The sequence below is a fragment of the Hippopotamus amphibius genome, chromosome 15 (genome assembly GCF_030028045.1).
Source record: "Hippopotamus amphibius kiboko isolate mHipAmp2 chromosome 15, mHipAmp2.hap2, whole genome shotgun sequence".
Lineage (NCBI taxonomy): Eukaryota > Metazoa > Chordata > Mammalia > Artiodactyla > Hippopotamidae > Hippopotamus > Hippopotamus amphibius.
In genome coordinates this window covers 22,888,511-22,898,820 of record NC_080200.1, presented here as the reverse complement: position 1 = coordinate 22,898,820, position 10,310 = coordinate 22,888,511, and the positions used below count along the sequence as shown (strand labels likewise).

The window sequence follows — 10,310 nt, the reverse complement described above, 5'->3', positions numbered from 1 at the left end:
ATAATCAAAAAACTTAATCCAACAAGAATGCATAGCAATCCTAAATGTGTATTTACCAGGGAACACAACTGTAAAATATGGGAAGCAAAACACGTATAGAAACTGAAAGGAGAAATAGGCAAATGCACAAAGGGAAATGAACACTTTGGCACCCCTCTCAATATTAGAACATAGAATAACTGGGCAGAAATTCTGCAAGGAAATGGAAGAACTCAACAACCTATCAAACAAGAGAATCTTTATCAACATTTATAAAGCACTTCATTCAACATTAGGATATAGTTTTTTTTCAAGTGCCCCCAGAATATGCAACAAGAACATCTCCTGAGCCATAAAAAAAGTCTCAACAAATTTTAAAAATTGAATCATATGGGGTGTGTTCTCTGGCCTTAATGTAATCAAACCAGAAAATCAATAGTAATGTCGGACTTCCTAGGTGGCATGGTGGTTAAGAATCTGCCTGCCAATGCAGGGGACACCAGTTCAAACCCTGCCCCAGGAATATACCACATTACATAGATCAACTAAGCCTGTGCACCACAACTATTGATCCTGTGCTCTAGAGCCTGTGAGCCACAACTATGGAGCCCATGTGCCAAAACTACTGAAGCCCTCATGCCTAGAGCCCATGCTCTGCCATAAGAGAAGCCACCACAATGAGGAGCCCATGCACCACAATGAAGAGTAGCCCCCACTCTCAGCAAATAGAGAAAGCCCGTGTGCAGCAACAGACCCAACATAGCCAATAAAAAAATAAATCCAATAAATAAAAAAGTTAATTTACTAAAATAACATAATGGCAACATAAATATCTCCAACCCTTAGAAACTCAGTAACCCAGTTCTAAATAACACATGGGTCAAAAAGCAAGTCTAAAGAGCAATTAAAAAATAAATTTAAAGAAAATAAAATAAAAATACAGCATATTAAAATTCATGGGACACAGTGAAAGCAATGGTGAAAATAAAATTCATGGTACTAAGTTCATTCACTAGAAAAAAGTAAAAGTCTTTGAACAATAATCTAATCTAGCACATCAAGAACCTAGAATAAGAATAGCAAACTAAATACAAAGAAAGCAGAAAGAAGAGAATAATGATATGGGCAGAAATAAAATTGCAAACAGAATAGGGAAAATTCAGTGAAACAAATGACATTCTTTTAAATGATCAAGTAGACAAAGCTTGAGCAACACTAACTAAGAAAAAAAGGACAAGACAAATTATCAATAGCAGGAATGAAACAAAGAGACATCACTACAGTTCCTGTAAATAGCAAAAAGTAAACAAGGGAATACTATGAATGATTGTATACACATAAAACTTGACAATTTAGAGGAAATAAACCAATTCCTAAAAAAACACACAATATCACAAATCACCTCATATAAAATAGATAATTTGAATACCCTCATACTATTAAAGAAACTGAAAAAAATATTTTAAAATTTAAAAAGAGAAAGAAAGGAACGGAAGAAAGAAAGAAAGAGGAAGGAAGGAAGGAAGGTAGGAAGGAAGGAAGGTAGGAAGGAAAGAAGGAAGAAAGCAAGCAAGCAAGAAAGCAGGCTCAGGTGGTTTCACTGAAGAGTTCTATCAAGCATTTAAAGCCTTTTAACATTAATTCTACACAATATCTCCTAGAAAATAAAACTGGTGGGAACACTTGCCAATTCATTTTATATAGCTAGTATACCTTGATCCCAAAACCAGACAAAGACAGTACAACAACAATAATGAAAAGCTCTAAAACAGCATCCCTCTTGAATATTAATGCAGACATCACTAACAAAATATTGCTAAATTAAAATCAGCAATATGTAAAAAGATTTGATGAAGGATAAGTGGTGTATTTCAGTGATGCAAGGCTGGTTCAATATTTGAGAATCAAAGATTAAAGTGGAAAAACTCACTTTACAGGATTTCATTACTCATTATACAGCTAAGTAATCAAGACTGTGTGGTACTGACAGAGTGACAGACATGTAGATCAATGGAACAATGTAGAGAACTCTTTGACTCACAGGAATGTGCCCACCTAATTTTTGACAAAAGTGCAAGAAAAATGACAATCTCTTCAAAAGTGGTGCTAGAGGAACTGACATCCACAGCCACATACACAAAAATGAACCTTGACCTAACCTCACACTTTAATTAAAACTTAACCCAAATGTATCATGGACTTAAATGTAAAACTGTAAAACTTCTTGAAAAATATAGGAGAAAATCCTTGGGCTAGGAAAAGTGTTCCTATGTTTGACACCAAAAGCATTGCTCATTAGAAAAATTGAGAAATTTGACCTAATCAAAATTTAAAACTTTTCCTCCTATTCATATGAGTTTTTGCAGAGAAATAAATAAACAATCCACAGAGGAGAAAATATTTACCCAAGGCACATCTCATAGTCGACTAGAATAAATAATTCTCAATTCAGAAGAGTAGAAACAATCCAATTAGAAAATGGACCAAAAACATCAAGAGACCTATCACTGAAGAGGATATATTGATAGCAAATAAGCACATGGAATGATGTTCAATGTCATTTGTCAATAAGGACTGCAAATTGAGATCACAATGAAGTATCACCACGTTGTGATGACATGCAAAGAAACCTATGAGCAGAGGCCAGACCCATCATTCTAAGCTCTGCTTAGAGCACACTACAATAGGCTGAGTCTACTGATGCCACTCACTAGAGGACTGTCAGAAGTGCTAAAATATAAACTGTGACAACATCAAATGAGGGTGAGGAAACAGAATCATTCATATGTTGCTAGTAGGACTATGTAACGATATAGCTATCTGAAAACTGGATGGGCAGTTTCCTTGAACAATTAAGCATGCAATTATCATACACATGGATGTTGCACTCCATTTTCCCACACAGACTTGTGGTTACAAAAATGTCTACCTATATGTATATAACAGCTTTACTTACAATAGTCCCAAACGAGAAACAATCTAGATGACCTTCAACGGGTGAATGGTTAAACTGTGGTACAATCCATCCATCCGTGGAACACTATTCAGCAATAAAATCTCAATGAATCTTGAGATTATCATGAGTGAAAAAAGCCAGTCCCCAAAGGTTACATACTCTATGATTTCACTTATGCAAATTCTTGAAATTATATATATGGATTGATAGATAGATGATAGATAGATGGTAGATAGATGATAGATAGATGATAGATAGATAGATGATAGAAATGGAGAACTTCTTAGTGCTGCCAGGAGTTAAGGAAGGAGTGAGTGTGGGAAGGTCATGTGTGTGGCCATAAAAGACAAAATAAGGAATCGTGCAGTGGTGGAATTTCACTATTTTGTCTGTGTCCAGTCAATATACTGGTTATGTTATTGTACTTTGGTTTTCTGAGATGTTACCATGAGGGGAACCTGAATAAAGGATACAAGGGATCTCTCTGGGACCCCTCTGTATTATTTGTCATGACAACATGTGAAACTACAATGATCTCAAAATAAAGTTTGTTATTAAAAAAAAAAAAAAGATTAAGTGATTTTGCCATGTGTTTATATCCTAAAATTATCTTTTCACATAAGAAACACCAGGTTCCATGTTAATGGGAAGAACTTTAGGCTTAGAAACAATAAAGTTCTGTGATCACAGGAAATGATGAAGGCAGGATTGAGCACAGTTATTTCTGAATGTCTAAGTTGTCCCTGATGTTAAAGGATCCTCCATGTAGGAAGCATGATGGAGAGAGTAGAGAGAGAAATTACTAGGTCCCAAGTTACCTGGAAAGTGAACACCCTCCCTGCCCCTTGGACTCTTCTGGGTCCCATCCAAGTATCCAGCACAAAGTAGAAAGGGATGAGGGTCATGATCATTTATTGCCAAATTTTTTTTTTCTCCTTACATTGGTCTAGGAAGAAAAAAGCAATAAGCATATGGAATTGTGCTAGACTTTTGTCTTTTGAATCAAATTTGGATCCAGGTTCCAATTGTAATTCCTCCACCTCACTCAGTGTCAGAGAAAGTTGACCACTGTTGCTGGAGGCCAGGGTGTGGGGGAAGAAACACAGGAAACAGGCATGGACTTGACTGTGGAAGGTTCATGTTCCAGGGCTCCCATCTGGGTAACTGAGGATCCTCTATGTAGATCATATGTGGGGAAGTCCACAGCATCTTCTCAAAGTGATCAGGTATTGCACAGGTGGGGGGCTGGTACTGGGGTAGTGGGAGGTCAGCCACTTCTGCACAGGGAGGATCTGAAAGAGAGAGATGCACATGGGAGACATCATGAGAACATCACCCATGCTTTTCCTGAATCTTTGCCTATTACTTTGGCCCAGGAGGGCATGTATATTCTAAACCAGGTCATAAGCAAAGTTCCTCATTGTCTTGGGGACAAAGAGGAGAAATAGGAGGGGCAGGAGGAGGCTCAGCATCATGTCCTTTGTGCTGTGAGTAGGGACCAGTCCCATCATGCTGCCCTTCTCAGGAGACAGTGCAATGTCTGGGCCAGCTGATGCCACTAACTAAATAACCACAAAGATGAATATACAAGACAAACCTGAGAAGTCCTTGTCCTCCCCTCTGTGTCCTAGGATCCTGTGAAGGGCCTCTCCATAAGGACATGGCAAGAGTTCACTCCTTGTCCTCTGGTTAGCTTTATGGATGGTCCAGTATAAGTCCTGCAAGTTTATTAGCATCTGGAGACATTTTCTCCTGCACTTATATATGCCCCTTTGCTTGAAGATGCCTGGCAATGATCCTCGATGCTAGCTGAAAATTCTTCTTTAACTCTTCCCCTTCAAGGAGTTCCCATTCTTGTAGGAAACTCCTAATCTCACGGTCGCTCCAAGGTTTAACACACTGGTCTGGAAAGGAGAGAGGGATGTAGATATGCTTTGGCATAGCTCACATGTGCACCTGAGGGTTTCTCAGAGACCCTCCCTCTACACTGATAGGTCCAAGCATGACTTTATCCAGTTAGTGGGAGGTAACAAAACCTAACTTGAGATGTTGAGGGATTTATTATCAACATGAGTCCTAATGCCCAAGCCATACAGTCACTGGAACAGGTCAGGAAGCATTTGAGAGCCTGATGTTATTCCAGTTGCATAAGTTAATGTCAGAGAATATTGACAGGGCTTTGGTGGTTCATTTACTGCCTAGGAGGGCTCTCCTGAAGAGGGGCTCACTTCCCAACCCCTAATGGGGCCTTTCACTGCCTCCAGTCACCAGGGCTGGGGGCAGGGACAGAGAGCTCCCAGGACTCTGAGGAAGCCCTGTCATCCCTGGGGCCTGAGATCAGCAGTTCAGACCGGGAAGATGAAGGAGGTGAGATAGAAAGTTTTCTCTACTTAAACATGACTGAGAACATCTTACCGGAGGGCATTTCTTCTTCCTGGGTTTCTTTTACCTTCTCTGCTTCCTGGAGGTGTGTAGTAATTTCAGCCTGAATTGTCACTTTCTAATGAAAAATAAAAGGTGACTATTGACACAGTACATAATCTCTTAACAACTTACCTGTGACTGCTTAAATTAGCCAATCACAGCAATGAAAATAAAAATCAAACTCTTAAATCATCAGAACAGATCTAGAAAACATATGCTGCAATAACAGAATATCAGCTGCAAACTGTTAAACCAATGAGTTATTTCAATACAAACCAGAGTGCTCTCTTTATTCACCCTTGCATTGAGCCAGGAGAAAGCCAGAGGAACTACTGAACCAAAGGTTTTCAGACAAGGGACAATAGGAACACAGAATAGTGGTTTGAAAGAAAAATACAAGTGAAGGGGATCTACAAGGACCATGCAGAGTGCCACAGGGTGTCCAGATCTTAGAGCAAGGAGAGGGATCCAAACAGGGCCTGGGTGTCCAGGTTGAGATCTTGGAGGAGTGCACACTGCTGGATATCAGGTCTCACAATAGGTACAGGACAAAGAAATGGCAGAGAAGAGAGAGAGAGATGAAAGGAAATCTGAAGATTTACAGGGAGGTCCCCTGTCCAATGACACATGAGCCCTGTAATGGGCTGGAATTGCCTGGACTGGGTAAGAGCCACTGGAAATGAGCAGGCTGGGAGTTTGCTGGGGTCATTCAGGCCAATTGGAATCTTTGTCCCCAGTAGCCAGAGTGAAAGCAGAAACCCTAATTCAAGGTTTTCATAAATAAACTGCTCAGAAAGGGTATTGCCTCACTAGTGGAGCCAAATTATCCAGACCAAAGCCTGTTCCGGTCCCAACTAACAATGATTCAAAGCAATCCTCAAAAGGTCGAAACTGTTTTGAAGTACAATTCTTGCACCAAAACAAAACCCAACATTAGTTAAAGGAATTCAGACTATCCAGCACCCCAAAATGCACAACGTGGATCTCCCACTTAGATTTACCTCACATGCAACAAAAAAGAAATACAATTCAGCACTAGCAGAAAATTGATCCATAGACTCCGATGACACAGATGGCAGAATTAGTAGAGAAGGACTTTAAAGCAGCCTCTAGAAATGGACTCCCTGTGATCCAGTGTGGAGAGGAAGCAGTAGCATGAGATAATAGGAAGATATAAGCAGCCTACATGGAACTTCCAGAGATGAGAAATAATCTACCTAAGATGAAATATCATAGTAAACACATAATCCCATTAAAACCATAAATTTGTGAGAGGCACCTATCAAGCACGTGAATGGCAGCCCAGAACAGTTGTGAAGTTCATGGACCCACCCAGGAGCCACAATGCTGAGATTCTCATTCCTAACTCTGAAGTTAAAACTGTGAGTCCCTGTCCAGGGTAGTTGCCATAAAGTACCTCAGTGCCTTCTCTGTGAGATGAGTCTAGTCCTAACACCTACCATCAGGGCTGCTATGAGGATTAAATGAGTGAATATTTGCAAAGAACAGAGAAGGTTTCAGGCATACATTTTAATGGCTGTAAGTACTTATGAAATAAAATAAAAAACAAATAGCCCAGCCAGACTCCCACAAATACACAGGAATGAGGTTTCCTCCAACTTACCTCCATTTTTATTCTGAGTTTTCTCTGAAGCCTCAGGGCCTAATCCAAGAGCTGAAGAGAGCTGGCACTTACTCTGCCTTGCTGGAATTCAGGAAGTTAGGTGGTCTCCTGAAATGTGTCTGCTCCTCTCTGCTTCTGGCAGTCTCTGAAGCCCTTGGGAGGTCCAGCAGCTAGTAAATACCTTGGCTGGGATTGAGTCAGACCCACCCAGGAAACTCATTGGATTAACTGAGGATAAACTAACTTAGTACTTTGATTACAACTGCAAAATCCCTTTAATGCAGTAACTACAACACCCTTTGATTGGATAACTATGATAGGATTAACTACAGATTAACACTGGATTAACTCCATTGTTGATTCCAAGGATCTCTAAGATTCCTTTCCTCAAAGGCAGAGTGAGAAGTTGTGACATTTTTACAAATGAACCACCCTCAAAGCCCTTTGGGCTTGGCTCAAGGCCTATGTGTGTCACATAGAGGGTGGTTTCAATGGACGGTTAGGGGAAGAGCCAAGGCTTCAGTTGGTGGAGGTGGTTGCAGACAGTAAAGACATATATGGGACACTTCATGAAAGACTTAGTTTGAAAGAAGGGTTTAGGTAGGGGAGGAGAGGAGGAGAGCAGAGTTTTTCTCCTTACAAGAGAACTTTTTTCAAAGAGATTTGTATATGCTGAAGGAGGGACACAGAGGGGAAATGTGAGAGGGGTTTATAGATGGGACAACTGAGGATAGGACAGAAGGACATGCTTAGACTGTCACCTAGAATGTTGGTAACACAATGCTTAGAATTTTTTGCCCTCAGAGTCTCAGATGTAGTCTAGGCTACAATGGACCTTACTCAGAATTAATTTTGAATCTTGGAGACTACCTGAGAATCGTCCACAAATCTACCCAATGATTCAGATTTATGGCATTTGTATCAGGACAAGACGTGGAGGGGCAGGTAGAGGGAGTGGTACCATGTTAAATCAGCTCTAGCCCAATGTGTAGTGGCTCCAGAGTCATCCTTAATTCTTTCCATGTCACCTAAATATATCCCTAGACATTTAGGAAAACCCCTAAATGGACACTGTGCTTTCCACTTCAGGCTTCTCAAACTCACCTTCATGCTAATTGTCTAAGGCACCATCTAAGGCAAAATTCTGACCATGCTACCCCTCACCAAATGCTAATAAGCACTGAATATCCCTCTCCAGTGCAGAGATCCTCATTTTTTTTTTTTTTTTTTTTTTTTGCACACAAACATAAGCTACAGGCACCTTCACTTCCATGGAGAAGTGAAGGGCCCTCCACTCAGAGTACCCACAGTAGCAGCATCTCCAAGTCAACTCCTTTTCAGGACCGTTCCTTTTCTCTAAATGGTAACTGCACTCAGGCTGTTTGTGAAGCAGAGATGCAGAAGCAAGTCCTAAGTTTTTTTTCTCACCCACTGACGACTTCAGTTCAAGCAGAAATTCTTGACAGCTTTTATATAAGGGGCACTAACTGACTTTTTGTTCATGTTAGTATTAAAAAGTCCAGACATTAAAGGTCACTTCCATGGACAACAGTCACTACTTCTCTCTGGAGACCCTGCTTTCATGTCCTCAGCATGCAACCAACTTATTTCTGTAATGTGACAAGGCAGACATTCGTTCATACCCACTTCTGACAGCTTCTGACCAAGATGACTTTCCTCTCAGTGTCTAAGCTACGGCCACACTTATGTACTTGTTCTTTGAATACTTTGAGACATTTTTGCCTCCAGGGCTTTGCTTATTCTGTGTTATTTGCTCCTCTTCCATCACCCAGCAATGCCAGTAATCAAACTTGAAAGTCTCCTCACTCAGGTTTCAGGGAGCTACTCCAGGCATGGGGCCTTGCCAGATATTCTGTTCTCTACCTTGACTGTGTACAGTTCAAATAACTTCCCGGTCAGCTGTACTTCTCCCAGGAGTTTACAAAGACAGTGAAATCACAGATCCTCTCTAAAGTGATTTCTGCCATAAAACACCTTCCCAGTCCTGATTTTACAGAGGATCAGCTGGAAAGCAATTCAAAGGTCAACCCCAATGATTCAGACTTCATTATTTTGGGCTGAGTCCCAGGCATTTGTGTTTGTGTGTGATTCTCACCTGCAACCTGGGTTGAGCTCTGCTCCCTTAGAGAAACATCATGAGGTTTGCCATGAGCTTCACCTGAATGCAGGGGCCTCCTAGGTCCATTCCCACCTCACTGTGCTCCAGACAGGCAGGGTCCTTATTAACTGTGAGTCACACCCAGGCTTCAGATTGGAACTACTTGGAGAGGGTTTAACTAACCTAATGAGTGTACCTTTCCAGAGATGCTCACTTAATGATACAGTTTAGGGTGTGTGCAGCAGGTGTTCCGAAGATTTCAGGTGGTTCTAATGCACAATTGGGGCAGAGTAGCTCCTAAAAAGGGCCCAATGGATATGGGCTTTGGTTTGCCCTCTTGACTGAAGGATGGTAGCTTTCAGGATATTCCTATGGCCTCAGGCAGAAGACTCAAGCCTGATCTAGGAAAGACCTCCTGAGAGTCTAGATTTAATCAAGAGGGACATGAGGATGTAAAGAAAATGATTTCACACAATTTTAGGGTTGCTTGTTTTTCTAAGGATGAAAAAACATAGTTTTAAACTTTCGGGAAAATATTCTAATTTAGGGAATGTTGTTTCAATATTTTGTTGTACAACATTAACTTATCAAGTTTCTGGGATGAAACAAGGGAAATAGGGAAAATATTGGGAGGGAAAGTAGTTGAAGTTGATGAAAGTGTAAGGTGATACTGAACATTTCTGTGTGAAGGACAATCTTCAAAGGTGACTGGGAGAGCCAATGATAGTTGCTGCTGTGCTAAGGAAATGACTGGTAAGTGTCTTATTTTCCAAGATAAAAGTGAGTGTCTTCAGGTTTCTGAGTGGCCTGGAAAGGAAAATTCAAGACACTCACTGTCATGAAACAAGGGAGACCGAGCAAATGAGAAAAAGATGAGAGAGAATCCATGGCAATTTTTACCTAAATGGTGTCATGAGAGAGGCCAGAGGAGAGATGGTCAAGGAGCCAGTGATTCTCTGAGAAACCGTCTTTCCAAACAACTAGAGAGAGGAAGGAGGAGATAAGGATCATATTACAAGAGGGGCCTCTCATAAACTCAGGGCAAAGGTTCCCACCCTGACCCCCAACTTCCCCCCTAAAGCTCAACAGGAGTCCTGCAAAGGGAGGTGCATTTCAGCATGACTTAGAGCTGCTTTGTATGCTCAAGGATATGAGAGGACATTTGTAAACTGATAGAAAATCACCAATTTTAAATAACTTTTCAATAC

General features: G+C 40.7%; 1 pseudogene; it reads right to left on the bottom strand.

Moving 5' to 3' along the window:
• Window positions 1-3,976: 3,976 nt before the first annotated feature.
• LOC130836367 (putative uncharacterized protein MSANTD5) lies at window positions 3,977-8,093 on the bottom strand (annotated as a pseudogene).
• Window positions 8,094-10,310: the final 2,217 nt, after the last annotated feature.